This window comes from Ahaetulla prasina, chromosome 11, assembly GCF_028640845.1.
Source record: "Ahaetulla prasina isolate Xishuangbanna chromosome 11, ASM2864084v1, whole genome shotgun sequence".
NCBI classification, from domain to species: Eukaryota; Metazoa; Chordata; class Lepidosauria; order Squamata; family Colubridae; genus Ahaetulla; species Ahaetulla prasina.
In genome coordinates, this window is record NC_080549.1 from 18,790,895 (window position 1) to 18,815,085 (window position 24,191).

At 40.3% G+C, this 24,191-nt stretch overlaps 1 protein-coding gene across 1 annotated transcript in view; it reads right to left on the reverse strand.

The window, feature by feature from the left end:
• TENM1 (teneurin transmembrane protein 1) overlaps nt 1-24,191 on the reverse strand; it is a 544,190-nt gene that overhangs the window by 324,018 nt on the left and 195,981 nt on the right. The gene's annotated exons all lie outside the window — the stretch shown is intronic.

Below are 24,191 nucleotides of genomic sequence, written 5' to 3' on the forward strand. Positions count from 1 at the left end.
TCCATGTTCTAGAATTGTGTTGATTTTAAATAAGCTCAATATAAGGGGGAAAAAACAAAGAAAAAGAACACATAAGATTATAAAAGAAGAAAAAGGCTAAAGTGGAGCCAGCTTGGTCTAGTGGTTAAGGCACCAGGTAGGAACCAGGAGACTGTGAGTTCTAGTCCAGCTTTAGGCATGAAAGCCAGCTGGGTGACTTTGGGCCAATCACCAGGAGACTGGGAGTTCTCGTTCTCTCTTAGGCATGAAAGCCAGCTGGGTGACTTTGGGCCAATCACCAGGAGACAATGAGTTCTAGTTCTGTCTTAGGCGTGAAAGCCAGCTGGGTGACCCTGGACCAATCACCAGGAGACTGGGAGTTCTAGTTCTGTCTTAGGCGTGAAAGCCAGCTGGGTGACCCTGGACCAATCACCAGGAGACTGGGAGTTCTTGTTCTGTTTTAGGCATGAAAGCCAGCTGGGTGACTTTGGGCCAATCACCAGGAGACTGGGAGTTCTAGTCCTTCCTTAGGCACAAAAAATCTGGGTGACCTCACAGAGTCGTTGTGAGGAAAATAGAGGAGAATAATTAGGAATGTTCATCACCTTGAATTATTTATAAAAAATAAAGGAAAGATAAAAACACTAAAACAAAATAAAAATAAAGTAGGAATCAAAAAGATTCGGATATATATTCACAGACACACATATATCAGCACTGGAGTCATGATTCATTACAGTGGTCTATAGCTGATCTATATAAATCAATTCTGCAAACCATTGAATAATGAGAGTCACATATTTGTCTTCCTTATACTGAATATTAACATTTTTTCCCCTGAAAGTCTATTTTTTTTTTGTCCTCATGTCAACTCCCATGTGATGGAGATCAACTTCAAAAGAATATAAACCTCTGAAAATATTAAATCTCAAAGTTGAGCTAATCCATGTAATTGCTTCTTATCCAAATGGTACAATATATTCAAGTACAGTATTAATTTCATTGCATCTCCCACAACCTCAATGAAACAAGGTCATTTCTGAAATACTATTTCTTGCCCAAAAGGATATAATCTAAAAAAATCTATTGATTTTTTTTTTTATTGGTTCAGTCAAATGTGCAAAAAGAAACAGCAAAATAAAAAGCCAAAATGCATGTGCATACTTAAACAGATTTGGCAGGGGGGAAATGAAAAAAGCAAATAAAAATAAAGTAGGAATCAAAAAGATTCGGATATATATTCACAGACACACATATATCAGTACTGGAGTCATGATTCATTACAGTGGTCTATAGCTGATCTATATAAATCAATTCTGCAAACCACTGAATAATGAGAGTCACATATTTGTTTTCCTTATACTGAATATTAACATTTTTTCCCCTGAAAGTCTATTTTTTTTTGTCCTCATGTCAACTCCCATGTGATGGAGATCAACTTCAAAAGAATATAAACCTCTGAAAATATTAAATCTCAAAGTTGAGCTAATCCATGTAATTGCTTCTTATCCAAATGGTACAATATATTCAAGTACAGTATTAATTTCATTGCATCTCCCACAACCTCAATGAAACAAGGTCATTTCTGAAATACTATTTCTTGCCCAAAAGGATATAATCTAAAAAAATCTATTGATTTTTTTTTATTGGTTCAGTCAAATGTGCAAAAAGAAACAGCAAAATAAAAAGCCAAAATGCATGTGCATACTTAAACAGATTTGGCAGGGGGGGGAATGAAAAAAGCAAATAAAAATAACTCACATTTTAAAAACAAAATTATAAAATATTTCCTCTCCTGCTTTATCGTCCTCCTATCTTTTTTCCCCAGTCACTCATTGCTATTTGAATATTTTTATACTTTATCGTGGACATTACTACTCCTTTCCATTTGAAACATTTTAATGATGATGATTTTTAAGATTATTTAAACACCCTTCTCTTCCTATTTAGTTTGGAAATTAACTCTGGAGCTAAAAATATAGATGATGACAAGAAACAAAAGGTGGAGACCTGGCTATCTTATCTCACTGTCTTCCAGACTCCTGATGTCATCTTCCAAGATGTCATATTCCACATATTCATGTGATGATCCATTTGTACTTTTATTTTTACAATCTGCTATTTTCAGATACAGATGGTCCTCGTATTATTATCACAATCGAGCCCAAAATTTCTGTTGCTAAGCGAGACATTTTTTGTGAGTTTTGCCCCATTTCACAACCTTTGTTGCCAGAGTTGTTAAGTGAATCACTGCAGTTGTTAAGTTAGTCACATGGTTGTTAAGTGAATCTGGCTTTCCCATTGACTTTGCTTGTCAGAAGATCACAAAAGGGGGTCGCTGACCTGGGACCCTGCAACAGTTATATATATGAGTCAGCTGTCAACCGAATGAATTTTGATTATGTGACCATGAGGATGCCCCAACAGTTGTGTGAAATACAGCCATAAATTACTTTTTTTCAGTGCCATTGTAACTTTGAACAGACACTAAACAAATTTGCCAATTGCACAGTGGCAGATAGGGCAGCACTCCAGAGGGGTAACCTCATTGCCCAGAGAATCAGTGGTTGCCATCTCCCCTCTTTGGAAGAGCTTTACAGTTCCCTCTGCCTTAAGAAAGTTCAAAACATCCTTAAAGATCCATCTCATCCTGGGCAACCCTTTTTTTTTTAACTATTACCATCTGGCAGACGGTACAGGACAATAAAAACAAGGACAAATAGGCTGAAAAACAGCTTCTATCCCAGGGCAGTAACTATATTGAATTCTACAGTATTGTGCAATATTAATTCAATATTGGGTTTTCAATTTCAGCCTCTGGTGGCTCAGCAGTCTGTCAGTTATTAACACAGCTGCTTGCAATTACTGCAAGTTCAAGTCCCATCACGCCCAAGGTTGACTCAAGGTAGGTAAAATGAGGACCAAGATTGTTGGGGGCAATAAAAGTTGACTTTGTATATAATATACAAATGGATGAAGACTATTGCTTAACACAGTGTAAGCCGCCCTGAGTCTTCGGAGAAGGGCGGGATATAAATTAAAATAAATAAATAATTATGTAGAATGTGAAGGGTGTGTGTTTGTGTTTGTGTTTTTATTTTTATAGTTCTGATGTACACTGAAGATGGCATTTAGTTTCAATGTACGATGTGCAAACTAAACTAAACTTAAGTCGAAGATTACCTGTACATTTGTGAACAAGACTTTTGCAAACTTGTCTGGGTGATCCAACATGCCCATGACTTCCAAAATGGTGCGTTTGTGTTCCCTTTGTGGAACACTGCTGGGCTCCAAAAACTAAGAAAGACACGTTGAGACAATTTTTCTCTACCCTTCCTCACCCATAGATAGGATCTTGCCAAATTAAAGCCAACTACTTGCACCATAAAACACATAAATTGTGGAACTGTTTAGAGAGGAGCCATCTTCGCCCTTTTTCTCCCACACAAACTATAAAAGCTACGCTGTCTTTTGCTACTCTGCAATGGACCACCTCCCTCCTGGGAATCCCGACAACATTCCATCACAAACACTTGTTAAGTGTGGTGTTCCAACTCCCAACTGGATGCATTTTCTCTGAAGCTCTCAGAGTGGCCTAAATGGCGGAGTTTAGCTATGCGCATCTAATCTTGTTAGCTCCACTCCCGAATATTCCCTGGAGGGGAGACATCTCAAAGCAGGTTTTTTGCATTGGTAATTTAGGCGCTCATTTTTGTACATACACATCAGTAGTGGAATCCAATTTTTTTTTACTACCGGTTCTGTGGGCATGGCTTGGGGAGGCATGGTGTGGCTTGGGGTGTGTGGCTTGGGGGTGTGTGGCTTGGGGGTGGCGTGGCTTGGGGGGCATGGCAGGGGAAGGATACTGCAAAATCTCCATTCCCACCCCACTCCAGGGGAAGGATACTGCAAAATCCCCATTCCCTCCCCACTCCTGGGGGAAAGATATTGCAAAATCTCCATTCCCACCCCACTCTGGGGCCAGCCAGAGGTGGTATTTGCTGGTTCTCTGAACTACTCAAAATTTCCACTACCGGTTCTCCGAACTGCTCAATATTTCCACTATTGGTTCTCCAAACTGCTCAAAATTTCCGCTACCGGTTCTCCAGAACCTGTCAGAACCTGCTGGATTTCACCCTGATACACATATGTACTCGTACATAAAACCCGGACTGAATTTCCAGACTGATGAGAAGATTAAAACAAATGAACTTTATGATTCACGTGATAGGGGTGGTGATTTCTAAACTTCGGTTATTCTCATCCTCAGTATTTAGCCAAAGTGTGAAAATGGAGCACTGGACTGATCGTAACATGGATATCTTTTCTATTTTACATCAGATTGCACCTTAACAGGATAAAGGAATAACAGAGTTGGAAGGGAATTTGGAAGTCTTCTAATCCAACCCCCCTCCCCCCTTCAAGCAGGAAACCCTTTCAGACAAATGTTTGTCCAATCTCTCCTTAAAACCTCCAGTGTTGGAGAACTCACCAACTTGTGGTGGCAAGTTGTTCCACTGATTTTTCTAGCAGTCAGAAAATTTCTCCTTAATTCTAGATTGGAGCTATCCATGATTAATTTCCATCCTTCTTGTCCTGCCTTCAGGTGCTTTGGAGCACGGGTCTCCAACCTTGGTCCCTTGAAGACTTATGGACTTCAACTCCCAGAGTCCCTCAGCCAGCAAAGCTGGCTGAGGAACTCTGGGAGTTGAAGTCCACAAGTCTTCAAGGGACAAAGGTTGGAGACCCCTGCTTTGGAGAATAGCTTGATTCCTCTTCCTGTTTTATGATAAGGCAGAAAAAGAACATTGAGTTTAAATGGGAAAGGAGCAGTAACGTTCCAGTTCCAATTCCAGATGATAAGTAGAGTCCCAATAAAAAGACAATGGAAAAAAAGAAGGAAAGGAAAGAAGAAACTCCATCTTTCCAAATTATTCAAGTATCAGAAAGGAAGGAAGTCTCTCTCACTTGAAAAGGAGCCCTCATACTAAGTCCAATGATCTATTTTACAGTAATGAAGGACACCTTAAGAGAGACATAGCCATTCAGACCTCAATGAATGAAAGAACGTGTACTAAGACTGAGAAGAAATATCTTGTTGGAGATCTCCCTTGCCAAAGGAAGCCGTTGAGACATTCAGCCTATATTGCCTATGAAAGCTGAAATAGAGGAGTTTTAGTGGAGACATTAAAGAAGTGGAGAAATTCCCCATGAAGTAGATTGTGAAATCAACCTTAACCACAATAGACTGAGATTTATAAACCAGAGAGATGCATCCACTGATCCATCCGGAAAGGATGCCCAACAAAGCTTTATAGCTTAAACAGGGGTCTGCAAACTTAGCTCTTTTAAGACTTTTAGACTCTTTAAGACTCTGAGAGTTGAAGTCCACAAATCTTAAAAGAGCCAAGTTTGCAGACCCCTGCCTTAAGGTAACTGAAAAGATTCAAATAAGAACACTATTCATCTTTATTCCTGGGTTCTAGATCAGGGGTCTCCAACCTTGGCAACTTTAAGCCTGGAGGACTTTCCCCAGCAAAGCCGGCTGGGGAATTCTGGGAGCTGAAGTCCTCCAGGCTTAAAGTTGCCTAGGTTGGAGACCCCTTTTCTAGATAATTGCTCTTTCCTCTTCTTTCTCTAACAGTATCTTGAGTTTTTGAACAGGGGAAAAAAAACAGACACAGTTCTGATTCCTGTGGAATGAAGAATTTACCTTTGGAATGAAGGTGTGACATCTGAAAAGTATTTCATTATGACATTCAGCCTGAAAAACTCCCTCACCTAAAAACCTTCAGCTATTTTTCAACTTAAGTGCTTGAGAGAAACCAAACCACTTTGGGAGAGAAACCAAAAGGGCTGCAATGATTTAAGCAGTAGATGCAAAGAAGCAACTGCAAATCCCATGATGTCAACCTATCCACAATCATGGTTTAAAGCTCTTTTTAATATGTGGATAGGAAGCTTCGGAGATCTCCAAAATACCATCAAAAGCCCTGGAAAGAGCAAAGAATTCCTCTTGATAATAAGTTCCTATTAAACCAAACAACAGAGATTCCTTCCACTTATATCAACCTCAAAAGCTCTACAAAATTAGCAGATAACCATGGGCTATGAATTCCTGCAAGATGATAAGTATAGTTTGAGCAAAGCTTTTATAATAATCCTGGTTAGGTGGTTGCCCCTACACAATCTCAAGGTGTGAAATTATAACCATCTAGGATTCAGATGTTGAAACTATTCCTGGAACAGAAGATCCAATAACTGTGGAGCTACACCTTTTGTATGATATTATCAGTTAATCAGATCTCTGAAGGTCTCCTGGGCCAGCAAGGAGTAATCAATATTACTTCTGCTCTCTGCTGACATCCTAACCATTAGCACTCAGCAAATCAATGGAATAAGTAGAAGTCCATGCAACTAATAATACTGGAGCCAACCCCACCCCCCATCTGAACTATACTTCTCTCCCATTATGAAAGAAGCAGTATTGATGTCTGGGGCCTCCTTTATGATGGGTTAGATGGTAAGAACTACAAGCATTAAGTTGAGTCTCTTGTAGTCTGACAGTGAGAACAATCAACCCATGGAACAGAAGTTGCCTTCAGTAGATGTAAGACAGCGGTTCTCAACCTTTATAGTGCTGCGACCCCTTTAATACAATTCCCCACAATGTGGCGACCCCTTTAATACAATACCCCACGATGTGGCGACCCCAACCGTAAAATTATTTTCATTTTGAATTTATCGCGCCTGAAGCCATATTGGCTAGCAATCTGAACTGCTTGCGATTGCCTTGAGGACGGAGGCATTAAAGCGGAGACTCCTCCCCTATTAAGTTTATCGCGCCTGAAGCCAGATTAGGTTAGCGATTGGGAGTGATTGCTTGTGGAGTCAACCATTGGAGCGCGATTCTTCGACTCGCAAGTATACTTCCCATATTTCCGATGGTCTTAGGCGACCCCTGGCAAATCGTCATTCGACCCCAATGGGGTCGCGACCCACAGGTTGAGAACCGCTGATGTAGGAGCTTCATCACTGGAAGCCTCTGTGGCTCAGACTGGTAAGACAGTCTGTTATTAACACAGCTGCCTGCAATTACTGCAGGTTTTAGTCCCACCAGGCCCAAGGTTGACTCAGCCTTCCATCCTTTATAAGGTAGGTAAAATGAGGATCCAGATTGTTGGGGGCAATAAGTTGACTTTGTATATTAAATATACAAATAGGATGAAGACTATTGCTAACATAGTGTAAGCCGCCCTGAGTCTTCAGAGAAGGGCGGGATATAAATGCAAATAATCTGGGTCCTCAGCTTTGGAGAATAGCTTGACTCCCTCTTCTTTGAGTAATCCCTGAGATATTGGAACACTGCTATCATGTCTCCCCTAGTCCTTCTTTTCATTAAACCAGGCATACCGAGTTCCTGCAACCGTTCTTCATATGTTTTAGCTTCTAGTCCTCCATATCAGAAAGAGGCAAACCTCTTTTATCAGCAACTTGATTTTTTTAAAAAAAAAGCCTGTAGTGTAGGACTATTGTAAAGGGAGAGGTTTTCTAACATTTGATTTTGAGCTAGCAAGCTGAAAGATATAATCTACCCCAGCAATAGAGATCACAGAAGGAGATGTAAAAATTAAAAGATGTCATAACTAGCTACAACAAGAAACTTCAAGGCTTTACCCATTAGCAAAAAGACTTGCTGCAAAGTAGAAAAAAATCAGGTTTATGCCGAAAATCCACGGATGATTCAGGAATCCAGTCCTTCACATTTGTAATTGTGTGGTGGAACCCCCAGCATTTAAATGCTAAGGCACAATTAGAACAATTAATGAGTGGAACGACTTGCCTCCAGAAGTTGTGGGTCCTCCAACACTGGAGTTTTTTAAAAAAGAGAATGGGCAACCGTTTGTCTGAAATGGTGTAGGGTTTCCTGCCTGAGCAGGGGGTTGGACTAGAAGACCTCCAAGGTCCTTTCCAACTCTGTTATTCAGTTATTCTGCCTTTTCATGAGATCAGATTTTATTGTTGTTGTTTTTCTTCCAGACAGGACCATGCAAGGTCCCAGTGCTGGGTTCACACAGCAGTCTTGTCTGTTCTGACACTCTTTGTTTTCCACCATGCATACTTCAGCTTGCATTGCAACAATTGAAATTGACTTGAAATTTTGGGCTTAGAAAATTTAGAACTACGCCGCCTTCGGTCTGACCTGAGCATAGCTCATAAAATCATTTGCTACAGTGTCCTTCCTGTCAATGACTACTTCAGCTTCAAGCACAGCAATACAGGAGCACACAATAGATACAAACTTAAGGTAAACCGCACCAAACTCCATTGCAGAAAATAGGACTTCAGCAACAGAGTGGTCAATGCCTGGAATGCCCTACCTGACTCTGTGGTTTCATCCCAAAATCCCCCAAATTTTAACCTTAGACTGGCTACTGTTGACTTCACCCAGTGGTGAAATGTAAAATTTGTTACTACCGTGGCTTAGTGGTGGTGGTGGGGTAATGTGGGCATGGCCAACTTTTTTTTTTTTTACTTTTAAAAGCATTTTTTCTACCACCTCTTCGACCAAAGAGGTTGTAGAAGAAATGCTTTTAAAGGGTTCTGACGATCCCAGCTGAGTTGCCTGATCGTCAGAACCTTTTAAAAGCAATTTTTTTTTTTACAAAAAAATGTAAATGTTTCTTTCGGCCGAAGAAAAAATGCTTTTAAAAGTTTAAAAAAAACCCCTCTGATGATCGCGTGTCTCAGCTGGGCACGGGGGTGGGGGGACAGGGATTTTTGCTACCAGTTCTCTGAATCATCCGCTGCAATCGCTACCAGATCGGGCGATCTGGTCAGAACCGGGAGCATTTCACCCCTGACCTCACCCGATTCCTAAGAAGTCTGTAAGGGGTGTGCATAAGAGCACCAGCGTGCCTACCGTCCCTTTCCTAATGTTCCCTTTAATTGTATTCATTTTATGTATTCAATTCATGCTTATACTTATATATATTATCTAATACGTACTCGACAAAGTAAATAAATAAATAAAACTTCAGATCCTTCACTTGCCTAATCTGTGAAAAGGCCTTTTCTAGCTATAGCAGCCACAAGGTAGCACTTTTGTTAAAGTAGAAAATGGTCATGCTGTTCTTTGCTCTCATATGGGTGGCTGGAGAGGGAAGGTCTACTTTTGTTCCTCCTCAACCTTATTCAAAGACCCATAAATCCAAGACAAAACCAATAGGACTTCTCTGATGAGATATTTCCAAAGAGATTTTTCACCCCTGCTAATAAAAGAGAGCTAGAAGTTCCTACCTCTGCATAAGTTAGTGTTGCAAGGTGACTCTGCCCTCGCCTCCAGGAATTTGACTCCTTCAATCCTGACCAGCTCAAGGTTGACTCAGCCTTCCATCCTTCCGAGGTCGGTAAAATGAGGACCCAGGTTGTTGGGGGCAAGAGGTTGACTCTATAAGCCACTTAGAGAGGGCAATAAAGCACTATGAAGTGGTATATAAGTCTAAGTATTATTGCTAGTGCTATCTCAGCTTCCGAGATTTTGTACCACTTCCATATTTTTTTTGTTTCTACAATAATTTGCACCATTAAGCCTCCTGTTTGAAATCAGTGTGATTCTTGTTCCCTTGAGCTTGCTCTGGTGTACAAGATATGACAGTTCTCAATCTGATCAAGATTTGGGCAGCGGTTTAGGAAACACCCTCCTACAAACGCCAATGTTGTCTCTGCCATGTTGGTGGTTCACAAAAAAGCAGACCAGGAGGTTCCAGTCCAATGTACTTGAAGATATATTTCATTTTAGTTCATGGGTCACCAACATTTCGGATCTCAGGGACCACTAAATTCATAATTTTAAATCTTGTGGACCACTAATATGATTTTTTTAAAAAAAGAAAAATAGTATTTAGTACAATATAAAAAATGCAAATAATTTTTCTGTGGACCACCAAAATTTTCTCACAGACCACCAGTGGTCCATGGACCACTGGTTGGTGACCACTGTTTTAGTTAGTAAGAATGAGTTAAGTTGTAACTACGTCCTTTTCTTCTTAATCAATCTTGCTAAAGAGTCGCTGTGAAAATTGGTCAGGAAAGGAATTGCTTTTAGTTTCAGGCATATGCGCAAGATCCTGCTCCAATTCATTATAGGTAATCCTTCACTGCTGGGAAATGTTTGTGTTGTGATGCCAACAACATAGAAAACATCTGCATCCTCCACACCCCTACCATGACTCACCCAATGCACCAGATAATAAGATTGCCTGCTACAGTGAATCCATATAAATATTTTTAGCAGCTTCTGAGAATTCCGTTATCGATACTTAAAAATAGAATGTTTCGCTGCTTCATGTTACAGCAGAGTCCAGGGCTCTATTGCTAGGATTAAGCACTTTAGCTCAATCTTAATCTGAACTAACTTCCAGATATGCTTTCATTGTGATATTTGTTCAATTAATAGCTGTTTTTCAAGCAAATTCCTCCCAAAATGGATGATACTAGAAAAGGAGTAAGCAATATGGCATCTGTATCTCATGATACCTGTCTTGGCCTCACCCAGAAAGAAAAAAAGAGGAAGAAAAAAGAGGAAGGAAGGAAGGAAGGAAGGAAGGAAGGAAGGAAGGAAGGAAGGAAGGAAGGAAGGACAGCAGATAGGCAGGAAGGTAGAGATAGACAGTAGATAGATAATAAAAGATAGATGAGGGGGGGAAGATAGGTAGAGATAATAGACAGAAGATAGAGGGCGATGATAGATCTATACATCATCTATTGCAATATCCTTCCTATAAAAGACTACTTCAGCTTCAATCGCAATATTACAAGAGCAAAAAATAGATTCAAGCTAAATGTCAACCGCTTCAAACTTGATTGCAGAAAATATGACTTCTGCAACAGAGTTGTTAATGCTTGGAACTCATTACCTGACTCCATAGTCTCTACTCAAAATCCCAAAATCTTCAACCAAAAACTGTCTACTATTGACCTCACCCCATTTCTAAGAGGGCTATAAGGGGCGTGCATAAGAGCACAAACGTGCCTACCATTCCTGTCCTATTGTTCCCTTCATCATATCAAATTGATATAGTTGATGCATATTTTTATACATATTAGTATATTTTCTTCAAAATAAGATGGGGGGGGGAAGATAGGTAGAGATAATAGACAGAAGATAGAGGGCGATGATAGATCTATACATCATCTATTGCAATATCCTTCCTATAAAAGACTACTTCAGCTTCAATCACAATATTACAAGAGCAAAAAATAGATTCAAGCTAAATGTCAACCGCTTCAAACTTGATTGCAGAAAATATGACTTCTGTAACAGAGTTGTTAATGCTTGGAACTCATTACCTGACTCCATAGTCTCTACTCAAAATCCCAAAATCTTCAACCAAAAACTGTCTACTATTGACCTCACCCCATTTCTAAGAGGGCTATAAGGGGCGTGCATAAGAGCACAAACGTGCCTACCATTCCTGTCCTATTGTTCCCTTCATCATATTAAATTGATATAGTTGATGCATATTTTTATACATATTAGTATATTTTCTTCAAAATATGTTGTTTTCTCTATGACAATTGTTTGTGTATACTGTTGTGACAAAAATAAATAAATAAATAAATAAAATGATAGCTAGCTAGATACCAGCTAGATAGCTAGATAGCAGAGATGGGTTTCAGCAGGTTCTGACCAGTTCTGGAGAACCGGTAGCGGAAATTTTGAATAGTTCAGAGAATCGGTAGTAAAAATTCTGACTAGCTCTGCCCCATCTATTCTCTGCCTCCCGAGTCCCAGCTGATCAGGAGGAAATGGGGATTTTGCAGTAACCTTTCCATGGATTGGGGAGGGAATGGAGATTTTGCAGTATCCTTCCCCTGGAGTGGGGTAGGAATGAAGATTTTACAGTATCCTTCCCCTGCCATGCCCACCAAGCCATGCCATGCCCACCAAGCCACACCCACAGAACCGGTAGCAAAAAAAAATATTGAAACCTACCACTGATAGCTAGCTAAACAGACAGATGGATAGATGATAGACCAATATCCTTCTTCCTCTGGGATCAGTTTCAATTGATGTCGATAGACGGGGAGAGATCCAAACTATAGCCCATATTTTGTCGAGTGCCTAAGGACTTGGTTCTCTCTCCCCTATTTAATATCTGCATGAGGCCACTAAACGAGGTCCATCCATTTGGAGTTAAATACCATTAATATGCAGATGACACCCAGCTTTATAGCTCTACTCCAGTGGCTCTTTGGGGGCCCTTGGCTTGTCCACTATCCAGTCATGAGCTACACTGTCTCCTATTTGCCCTATCCTATCCTATCTGACAGGCAGCATCTCTGAGCCCTATCTCCTATGATCACATCACAATTATCAGAGGATAATTAGAACAGCAGAAAAAAACAATTGCTACCAACCTGCCTTCCATTGAGGACCTGTATACTGCACGAATCAAGAAGAGGGCCATGAAAATATTTACAGACCCCTCACATCCAGGACATAAACTGTTTCAACTCCTACCCTCAAAACGACGCTATAGAGCACTGCACACCAGAACAACTAGACACAAGAACGGTTTCTTCCCGAAGGCCATCACTCTGCTAAACAAATAATTCCCTCAACACTGTCAAACTATTTACTAAATCTGCACTACTATTAATCTTCTCATCGTTCCCATCACCCATCTCCTTCCACTTATGACTGTATGACTGTAACTTTGTTGCTGACAATCCTTATGATTTATATTGATATATTGACCATCATTTGTGTTGTAAATGTTGTAGCTTGATGAACGTACCGTATATACTCGAGTATAAGCCGAGTTTTTCAGCACGTTTTTTGTGCTGAAAAACGTCCCCTCGGCTTATACTCGGGTCTATACGGCTTATACTCGAGTTTTTTTTTAAAAGCCCTCGGCTTATACTCGAGTATATCTGGCTTATACTCGAGTTGTTTTCTTTTTCACATTTTGCGGACGGAAGCCCTGCCGGTGCAGTGAGAGGCGGGCGGGGCCGCCAGCCTTCTCAGCTGAGGGAGGAGGTTTCCCCAACCGTGGTGCCTCATTTCCCACCCTCGGCTTATACTCGAGTCCCCAGTTTACCCCAGTTTTTGGGGTAAAATTGGGGACCTCGGCTTATACTCGGATCGGCTTATATTCGAGTATATACGGTATCTTTTCTTTTATGTACACTGAGAGTATATGCACCAAGACAAATTCCTTGTGTGTCCAATCACACTTGGCCAATAAAAAATTCTATTCTATTCTATTCTATACTATTACAATAGCCGCAGTTTAAAAGCTGAAAAAGGAAAGTGCTAAGGATGAATAAAGCTGCAAAAGAATAAATGAGAGAAAACAAGATACCCACAAGAAGGAAAATGAATCATTCCCCTCATTAAAACACAGTGTCTTTGGTGAACAAACTAGATGAACCGAGAGGCAGTTGTGTGAGCATTTATGTACACGTGCTTGAGGAAACTATCTAAACACACACACACACACACACACACACACACACACACGCAATATGGTGATGTAAAAATAAGGAACCATATTTAGCGTAATGAATATGTTGTAGGAAAGCAAGCAATAAAATTTTTATCCAGCCAGAGGTGTCTGTGAACCGAAATGTAGCATCCAATTAATGACTCCTGGAGTGAACTGCTATTTTTTTTTAAAAACTATCTGATATTACAGCAATGTCACAGTTCAGCATTTTCTCATTTCTTGGCATTTAATTCCATTTTGCATTTAACTGTACACTTAATGTGGTTTTCACTGTTCGGGAGAAAAAAAAAAGAATGAATGCATTTGCCAAATAGAAATATGGAATAAGTGCCTTCGGGAAAGCTGAAAAATTTTTTTTTCCAAGAAAACAAACGTGCAGAAATCATCCTGCTAAGCGTGAATTGACAATCGTTGGGGTTGATCACCCCTAAAATATATGGGTGAGCAGTTGCTCGGCACTGTTGAGTCTCCTACTTTGCAGAGAAAGAAAAGGAACAAAATATGGGTGACTCCATTTGGGAAGAAGAAAGCTCATCTTTCAAACTAATGCTTTTTTGCTTTAATTAGGAATGAAATATTTACTTTTTCAATTTGGCAAGAGCAGAAACCTTCTGGAAGAAAAAGCAAGCAAGAAAGGAACCTCTTAAGTGGCTGTTTTATCTTGCTCTTTCTCCAGAGAATAGAAAGGTTGTCCTGGTTTCTATCAGAGAAGAGATGAAATTTTTAAAAAATGTACATTCTTATAAAAATTCTAGTACAGGATTTCACGAGCAAGGGTTCCTATCTCCTCAAAACAAGAATGAGATTTTGCCCAGCTGAATTGCTGATGGTAACACATTAGGTTGTTTTCCCAAAGTCTTGGGATGTCTTGCCCAAAACTAGGTATGTCTACTCTGATGAAGAGAAGGACTAGGGGAGACATGATAATAATAATAATTCCAAAGCCCACTGCAACTACATAGCAAAAAAAGCTCTAAGAGTTGTAAACTTAATTTTACATAGCTTCTTTTCCAAAAACTCTACACTACTAACAAGAACATACAAAACATTTGCCAGACCTATTCTTGAATACAGCTCATCCGTCTGGAACCCATACCACATCTCTGACATTAATACTATCGAACTCGTCCAAAAATATTTTACTAGAAGAGTTCTTCGCTCCTCCGAAATCAACAAAATACCTTATACCACCAGGCTTGAAATTCTGGGTTTAGAAAACTTAGAACTCCGCCGACTCCGACATGATCTGTGTTTAACACACAGAATCATCTATTGTAACATCCTTCCTGTAAAAACTACTTCAGCTTCAATCGCAACAATACAAGAGCAAACAATAGATTCAAACTTAATGTCAACCACTTCAGACTTGATTACAGAAAATATGACTTTTGTAACAGAGTTGTTAACTTTTGGAACTCACTACCTGACTCTATAGTCTCTACTCAAAACCCCAAAATCTTCAACCAAAAACTGTCTACTATTGACGTCACCCCATTCCTAAGAGGACTATAAGGGACGTGCATAAGAGCACAAAAGTGCCTACCATTCCTGTCCTATTGTTCTCTTCATTATAATATTATATGCATACTTTTACTTACACTTTTACTTATATATATTGTTTCTCTCATGATGAGTTATTTTTATGTTGATGATTGTATATACTGTTGTGACAAAATAAATAAATAAATAAATAAATAAAATAATAGCAGTATTCTGATATTTCAGGGGCTGCCACAAAGAAGAACCTTGTCAAGCTATTCTCCAAAGCCCCTGAAGACAGGACAAGAAGCAATGGGTAGAAACTAATCAAGGAGAGAAGCAACCTAGAACTAAGGAGAAATTTCCTGACAGAACAATTAATCAGTGGAACAACTACCTCCAGAAGGAAACCTTATATCACACTTATCTCTAGTAAGAACACACCTGGAATACTGCATCCAGTTTTCCTCATCACATTATAAAAAAAGATATTTAGACTCTGGAAAGAGGACAGAGAAGTGCAACAAAGATGATTAACAGCCTAGAGACTAAAATATATGAAGACCGGTTGTAGGAATAGGGTATGTTTAGTCTAGTGAAAAGAAGGATGCGGATGACTTAATAGTAGTAGTTCCAATATTTGAAGGGCTGCCACAAAGAAGAGGGGGCGGGTGTCAACTTATTCCCTCAAGCACCAGAAAGCAAAATAAGAAACAATGGATAGAAACTGATCAAGGAGAGAAGCAACCTAGAAATAAGGAGAAATTTCCTGACAGTGAGAACAATTAATTAGTTGAACAAATTGCCTCCATAAGTTGTGGGTTCTCCATCACTGGAGGCTTTTAAGAAGAGATTGGACAGCCATTTGTCTGAAATGGCATAGGGTCTCCTGCTTGAACAGGGGTTTGGACTAGAGGACCTCCAAGGTCCCTTCAAACTCCGTTATTCTGTTACCATTCTAGACAAATGACTGTTCAATCTCTTCTTTAAAAAGCCCAGTGATGGAGCACCCACAGCTTATGGAGATAAGCTCTTCCACTGGTTAGTTGTTCTCACTGACAGGAAATTTCTCCTTAATTCTTTCTTTCTTTCTTTATTATTTATATTTATATACCGCCCTATCTCCCGAAGGACTCAGGGCGGTTCACAGGCGCTTAAAAAAACACATAAATACAGAATAAAAACAATTAAAAAACTTATTTTAAAGCCCGTTAATTAAAATATACCAATAAAACCCAATTAAAACCCATAAATTTAAAATCTAGCTCAGTCCTGCACAATTAAATAAGTATGTTTTAAGCCCGCGGCGGAAGGTCCGAAGGTCCGGAAGCTGACGGAGTCCGGGGGGTAGTTCGTTCCAAAGGGTGGGAGCCCCCACAGAGAAGGCCCTTCCCCTGGGCGTCGCCAGACGACATTGCCTCGCTGACGGCACCCTGAGGAGACCCTCTCTGTGAGAGCGCACGGGTCGGTGAGAGGTATTCGGTAGCAGTAGGCGGTCCCGTAAATTCTAAATTGGCTCTTTCTTGAATAAGCTCAAGTGCCATTCTTAACAGTTCAGATAAGAAATACATTTCTTCTTTTCCAATCAAGAAATGCTTTGTTGAATGCATCAGGATTTTGCCATTCCTCCAATTGGCAACAACATACAGAAAAGATTAATTTGCCCAATCCTTTCAACCCATGCATCTGAAAGTTTGCATGGGAATATTTGAACGTCTGAATGGCAGCTCTTTTCCAAAAACCTATACACATGTAATCTGGGGAAAGAAAGAAAAAAATGACCTCAGTTTTGTGTGTAAATAGGCTTTTAAAAAATACAATCCAACTTTGTGTTGAAATAATGCATAAAACACATTCATAATGTAGTTGATTGTCTCCAAGAGAGGATTTCATGCTCAGCTTCAAGCTACTGCAGTGAGGGACTGATTGTTTCATTTATTTGCAGCTTGTTGTCCCTTTGTGCACTTAGGAATGGAAAGCTAGAGAAAATGGATCTTTTAGTAGATCCAGTGGCCTTTTCTCATTCTCTCAGAACAAATGGGAATAAAATTGAAAGGCATTGCCATGGTCCTCTCAGGTGGCTCTTCAACCAAGGATCAGACAAAATATCCCCAGGCTCAACTCTGAGGAATTAGCCTCAAACACCAGAGTTTGTAGCAGAATAGATGATATTCCATTCTTGGCTCATCAGTTCTGCTTCCACTGCTCAGACTCAACTACGCAGGGAAAAGACAGAGAGGCCAAGAAATGCTTGCAAAGGAAACTTGCAATTAAAGACTGTCAGTGACAGGAAAGGAGCGTGAGGCAGACCCAGAAGGAGATGGAATTCAACATCAACTACAGCAGCAAGAAATAACAATGTTTGAGGGTGCGAGAAGTGCAAGAACCAAAATTTTCTTATCTCCCTCAACGTTTGAAGTGGTAAAAGAGGAGGAGGAGGAGGAGGAGGAGGAAGAGAATCCATCTTTAATCAGCATGACCATGTTTTGAAGGGTGTCTGTGAACCTCCAGGACAAAAGTGGCAGGCACAAGGAACCAGAACATATCCATGAATAGGCCTAAGCCAGTGGTGGCGAACCTATGGCACGCTTCACAGAGGTGACACGCAGAACCCTCTCTGTGGGCACACGAGCTGTTGCCCCAGCTCAGCTCCACTGAGCATGTGTGTGTGCCTCCTGCTGGCTAGCTGGTCTTTGGGTCTCTGCCATGCATGCAGCGGGGTGGGGCGCATGCGGGGGGGGGACGTGCACATGCATGGGGGAGTGCATGTAGGGGTTGCATATGCATGCATGGAGGCAGGGCGCATGAGGGGGGGTCTGCGCACGCGTTGCATTTTGGTGGTTTGCATGCATGCTTTGGGAACCTGTACTTAGGAACTTAATCTTTGTACAGAAAGGACAATACCTTCCTGTTCTACTCCCCAAACATTGGGAATCTCTATTTAACTATTGACTTTGGACCGGATGAAGTCTTCGAGTAGTTTAACAAAAGACTTGTTAGAAAAAGATAATATGCCATAATTTCCAATGCTCTGATTAGAAAAGGATATGCATACTTTTGTTTTAATTACAGAGCAAAGATTTTTCTCCAAAGTGTAGAGATAGAGGCAAATTTATAGACAAAGCCTTATGCTATTTGAGCTTCTACCACAACATAATTAGGTCATTATCTGTCTGGTTGGGATCTGTGGCTGTCACACAAAAGAAATTTCAGTGGGTTACTGCTGCAATTTTCCAACTGAGGAGACTAAGTTTGAGAGAGACAGACAGCGTTAAATCTGATAACATATTTTGAAAAATATGCATCACGTTTAAAAAGCTTTTTTTTTACGATAAAATGAATTGCTGATGTCAGCAATCTTTGATTAACATTTGTTATTAGATCAGAAAGGGTAGATAGCAGGGGTGCAATGCTCCCAGTTCGGACCGGATCGCGCAATCCAGTAAGCGATGGGGACGGGTAGTTTGGAGAACTGGTAGCAAAGATCCCTGACCCCCCACTGCCCACGCCTCGCTGCTCCTCTTCTCTGTCCCTGAAGCTCACGGTGGTGATATAGCTGCAAAAGGCTTTAAATGACTGCCATGGGGCTTCAAAGGGCTGCACTACAGCTAACCAGTGCTGTAGGCTGCTAGTAGATCGGTGCCTCTATTTTTAAAGAAGGTAGACCAGTGCACTCCCAAGTTTTGTATACTTTATTATTTTTATCATTTATTATTATTGGCCATGCCCATTCAGTCACCTGACCACCAAGCCATGCCCACCGGGTCACCTGACCACCAAGCCACGCCCACCAATTAAGCCACACCCACAGAACCGTTAGAGAAATTTTTTAGATTTCACTCCTGGTAGATAGATCTTCTTGTAGTTGGAATTTTTTTTTTTTTTTTAAATTTGAATTTATATCCCGCCCTTCTCCGAAGACTCAGGGCGGCTTACATTGTGTAAGGCAATAGTCTCATCCTATTTGTATATTTATATACAAAGTCAACTTATTGCCCCCCCCCAACAATCTGGGTCCTCATTTTACCTACCTTATAAAGGATGGAAGGCTGAGTCAACCTTGGGCCTGGTGGGACTCGAGCCTGCAGTAATTGTAATTGCAGACAGCTGTGTGTTAATAACAGGCTGCATTAGCCTGGTGAGCCACTTCCCAGCCAAATCACACTCTCTTTTCAGTAAGACTGTCAGGATTCCAAGTAATACATCCATTGTAAGCAAAAACTCCGAGGCAGGTGGATTCCTCAAAGAATAGCTTTATTGGAAATATCATATCGGCACATATCTGGTGAAAACCAACTCTGAGGGACCCCTCGGTTTTCATCTAATTAAAAGTAACAGTTTTCCCCCAATTCCAAATATTCAGTCACATGGCCCAAACAAGGCAGCGTCTACTGGTCTGGTGACATCACTCCTCCTTCCTCTGGCCAGGTGTGAGAACATCCTTGGTTCCCAAGAGGAATTATTTTGTTTTGACTACACAATCCCAACTATCTCTAATCCCCCCTCCCTATCCATCAACTCCTGTGTGGCAGAACTGAAGCTCCAAGATAGCTTCAGCTAGGTCAGCTTCAGGGTTGACAAAGACATGATAATGGCTGCTGGTTTTTTTTTTTTGGTTTTTTTTTATTTTTTTTATTTATTTGCATTTATATCCCGCCCTTCTCCGAAGACTCAGGGCAGCTTACGTTGTGTTAAGCAATAGTCTTCATCCATTTGTATATTATATACAAAGTCAACTTATTGCCCCCAATAATCTGGGTCCTCATTTTACCTACCTTATAAAGGATGGAAGGCTGAGTCAACCTTGGGCCTAGTGGGACTTGAACCTGCAGTAATTGCAAGCAGCTGCTGTTAATAACAGACTGTCTTACCAGTCTGAGCCACAGAGGCCCTTCACTGTTTATGACAGTCCTCACTTTAGGGAGGGTCAATCAACAGGAAAAAGGAAGGATCAAGTCCACCTCTGACTTAAGACCCTTTTCACAATACAACCTGGAAAAACACCCCGATTATAAATGCTGTTCTTCATTCCACACACATTTCTTCATTTGACCTCCTCTATCATTTGCTTTGAAGCAAGCTGTAATGCAAGGATGCCCATAAACAGCAAGAGCTTTTACACACATGAAATGAATCTCATATCATTCCTGTCTATCTGAAAACATTTTCCATTCTTAATGCCGTTACAGTGCTAATCGTATAAAACACGGTAAATTTAATTTAATTGTAGCACTTGGTACAATGCTAAAAGAATTCATCAAATATTTAGAAATTGTACACTTACTAGAATGGGCACCATTAATTCTGCAAAACACAATCCTCCTTGGAATCACATACATTTTATGGGTGCATCTCTATGATTCTTAGGTTTTTGGCAAGGACCCAAATCATTGCAGTCAATCCTCAGTCAATTCAAGGATTAATGATGATGATGATGAAGAAGAAGCACATATACACATATACCAAAATGTGCATAAATATGAACACTGCATTCATTTTTTTAATTATTTCATTCAGATCAGACTGAACATTCCTGGCAATTCCGGAATTTTGGAATGATATATCACTCATCTAGTCAAACCTATTGAGTCCAATCTGCAAGTGAAGAGTAAGACTAGTAACTCAAAGTTTTCCTTTCTTCTAGGTTTAAGGAACTGCAAGACAATGTACAACCCATTGGATCATTCTTTGTTAATATTTCCTTATCTAAAAAGATAAACAGAAGGACCACAGAAAGACCATCCTTCCATTCCCCATCATCCTTTCAGAGCTGAAGATTCTTCTTTGATGAGAAGCGAAATGTCTTCAAAAGACAAAAAATCAAGAAAGTCCAGTTGCCTCCTGAAAAAACACCTTTGGGACAGAATGACCACAGGCAAACAAAACAGTAGTTGGAGTGGAAATAACTTCTGACTTCCTGCAGGCTTCCACATTGACTTTCCTCGTGGGAAGCTGGTGGGGAGTATTGGAAATCACACGTGAACAAAAATGATCTTAGTGGTGATGCAATGGCCACACATTTTCAAATACAACTGGTGGGAAGTTCCTTGAAATTTCAGCTGCACAGGAGCAATGGGTCCTGGCTTTTCTATGCATTCTTTAAGTTAACAGTGTCAGGGTTCCAAGGAAGACCCCCAACGAAATAAAGCTCTGAGGCTTGAGGTTCCTCAAAGTTCCAATTTATTAGAGATGTCATGTTGGCACAGCTGGGAAAACCCAAAACTGAATGCTTCCAGGTTTTCCACACCAAGTTTACAGTTCACAGCCCCTGCCCCACACCCACAAGTTCATCACATTGTCCAATCAACTCTTCACACTCAACTGGATACAATCTTCAGGCAGTCTCCATCAGACACTGGATATCCTTGAATACGGAACGTTGTTATGACTAACTTTCTACCACTCCAACAACAACCCCCTCCCAACTTCCCCAGCAAAAATATGTGGCAGTTAAGAAGCAAAAAGAAAATTGCCTTCCAAAACTGACAAACAGATTTTAGATATTTCGATTCAAAAATTGTTGCCCTACGACACACTTTTTGGCTAATTAAACTTTACAAGCATGTAGAAGAGCCATAGCATCACACAGCTCACTAAGAATTTAAATATGGCCGGAACATTTGTGATTAAACCTCCTTAAAAGAAGAAAAGAAAGTATTTATCTTCATACTCATTTTATATTACCTGATTCATTTTTTCTCCTGTACTAGTATATTCATTTTATACGGTCCTTTGGACTGGCTTAATCCTTTGCCATAAAACATTTATTTATTATATTAAAAATCCTTAAGTATATTATTCCAAAATATCCAGTTTATTACAGTATATAAATAATGGGCAAATGCAATGATTTTTTTTTATCACAAGCTAGCTTATTGGTTTTAAACATGGCTTTCTAAAATTATCTATTATGGGATATTTAATGGATACTCACTGGGGGAATACAGACACACATAGACACAAACACACACAAACACACACGTTGCAATAAATCAAAATAAAATGGTCAGAAAGACAAGGAGATTAAAAAGCAGGATAGTTGTACGGAGTAAGGTAGGAACAAAGCTAGAAAACGCCACTGTTAGCCTGGCAAAAATCCCAGAATGAGCAGGAGGTGCAAATTAAACCAATCATCACCTACACCACCTTTGGAGACTATTGAGGCAGATGCACACATAGACTGGTGGTTGTGCAAAACACTTGAAAGGAAAGGCAATTCATTTCGAATTATTTGATCACGTTATTCCTGGATAATTACTGTGTAGTAGAGGTGTTGGACAAGGAGGAAGAACCGAAGTCAATATCTACCTTGAACCATGGAGGTTTCAATCATGGAAGTTCAGTGATTTCTACCCAAATTATCTCACATGAGAGGTTTTTTTGGGGGGAGGGGATTGGAGAAGGTGTATGTTGTGCATCTACATGTATGTGTGCCTTATCTTGACCTCCTGTAGGAACAATGGGACATAAATGTCTTTGCGAGTTAGATTTATGTTCCACCTTCTCTCTGGGCAGAACACACAGTACTTCTCCCAAAGGTGCTTTTTCAGGAGGCAACTGGACTTTTTTTTTCTTTTGAAGACGTTTCACTTCTCATCCAAGAAGCTTCTTCAGCTCTGATAGGATAATGGAGAATGGAAGGATTTATATTCCTTGCTGACAGCTGGTAATCTGCATTCTTTTTGAGGGTCCTTGAAGCACTTGGAGATTTATCTGTGTCCTCAGGGTCACCTGAGTGGTGCTCCTGGTTCCTGTAGTCTCCAATTTTCCTCTGGGAATCCATTCCTACTCCCAACACTATTCCAAGGATGTTCATCCCAAATTGTGTAGGTAAAAGTCTGTAGAGATTCTCAGTCATCCAGGTCATGGTTGTCTCAAAGGTGCTTTTTCAGGAGGCAACTGGACTTTCTTTTGAAAGACAAGAAAGTCCAGTTGCCTCCTTAAAAAGCACCTTTGGGGCAACCTGACCTAGATGACTGAGAATCTCTACACAGTATTTCTCCAATTTTTGAACTCTATGCATTGAGGTGGTCTGATAAAAATGACTAGTTCAAATGAACTTTCACTTCTAACCCTAAACATGAACCTCCCCTCGTCCAACATCTTCACCACAACGTCACACTGGATCTGTCAAAAGCAGAAAATATGAACACCATTGTTGCATGTTTGCTATTCCCAATATGGGGAAGTAACTTTCTATTCTATGCATTAAAAACTAGCTTGACTGGCATGTTTAAAAAGCAATTCGTTGCTCTACCTTAGGCAGTAAAATTTTATAGCCCAGACCTGTTTCCAAATTTTAGTCATGGAAAACTCCTGAGATTAATCCAGTAATCCTTAAATTGCAAGGTGTCTTATATCACCTCCTTGGGTCAGCAGGTAAAGTCAGAGAGGTTTTTATCCCAGCTGTGTTGACAACCTGTTGTAAGAATCATAGAAGTTACAGGCAGGTGCCAAACATCTGGAAGCTGCTGGCATCTTTTTCTGGCCAGATAATGTTAGGAAGAAGGCAAATACCTTGTTTTAAATTCCTTGCAATTCTAAGGGAAGCATTCCATATTGCATTTTTATATTTCCTAGATGCAGCAATGTGCAACATCTGAGTGTCAACTTTCAACCGAAGCTGGCAGGAACCATTTTCTCGCTTCTCAGTTGCCACACACTATTGGTGGGGGAGAGGGGAGAGGTTGGAATGTACTGCCAGACACAACACTGATCTTTCTCGTGGGAACCAAGGTCATCTCCACAGGTGTCGGGTGAAGGAGGATGGGAGTGCCTAAAATTAATTTTATTGGACAATGTCACCTGTAACACTGGGGTGGGGGTGGGGAAGAATCATTGTCTATTTTAAGTATCCTGAAACTCTGGGAAATATTTAGAGTTGGTTTTCCATTTGAATGTGCCTATATGATGTACCCAAACAAGAAGTTCTTTGAGGTAGATTCTAGCCTTGGAGTTTTGATTTGCTTGGGCTCATTAGCCAAAACCTTGAAACTGAGTTTGTTTTCATAAAAGGGGTCTTGACCAACAAATGTGACGCTGATTAATGCCAATGGCAACAATATGTCATTGCATAGCCTTGTTTTCTATTTCCCGTAATACCTCATGCTTCCCAAACTCTCAATCTGAAAATGGCAGACTGAGGTCTAGTCTGCTTTGGAGATATTCTGGAAACATTCAGTTGGTTATTCAGAAATTCAGCTGCCTTGGTGGAACACA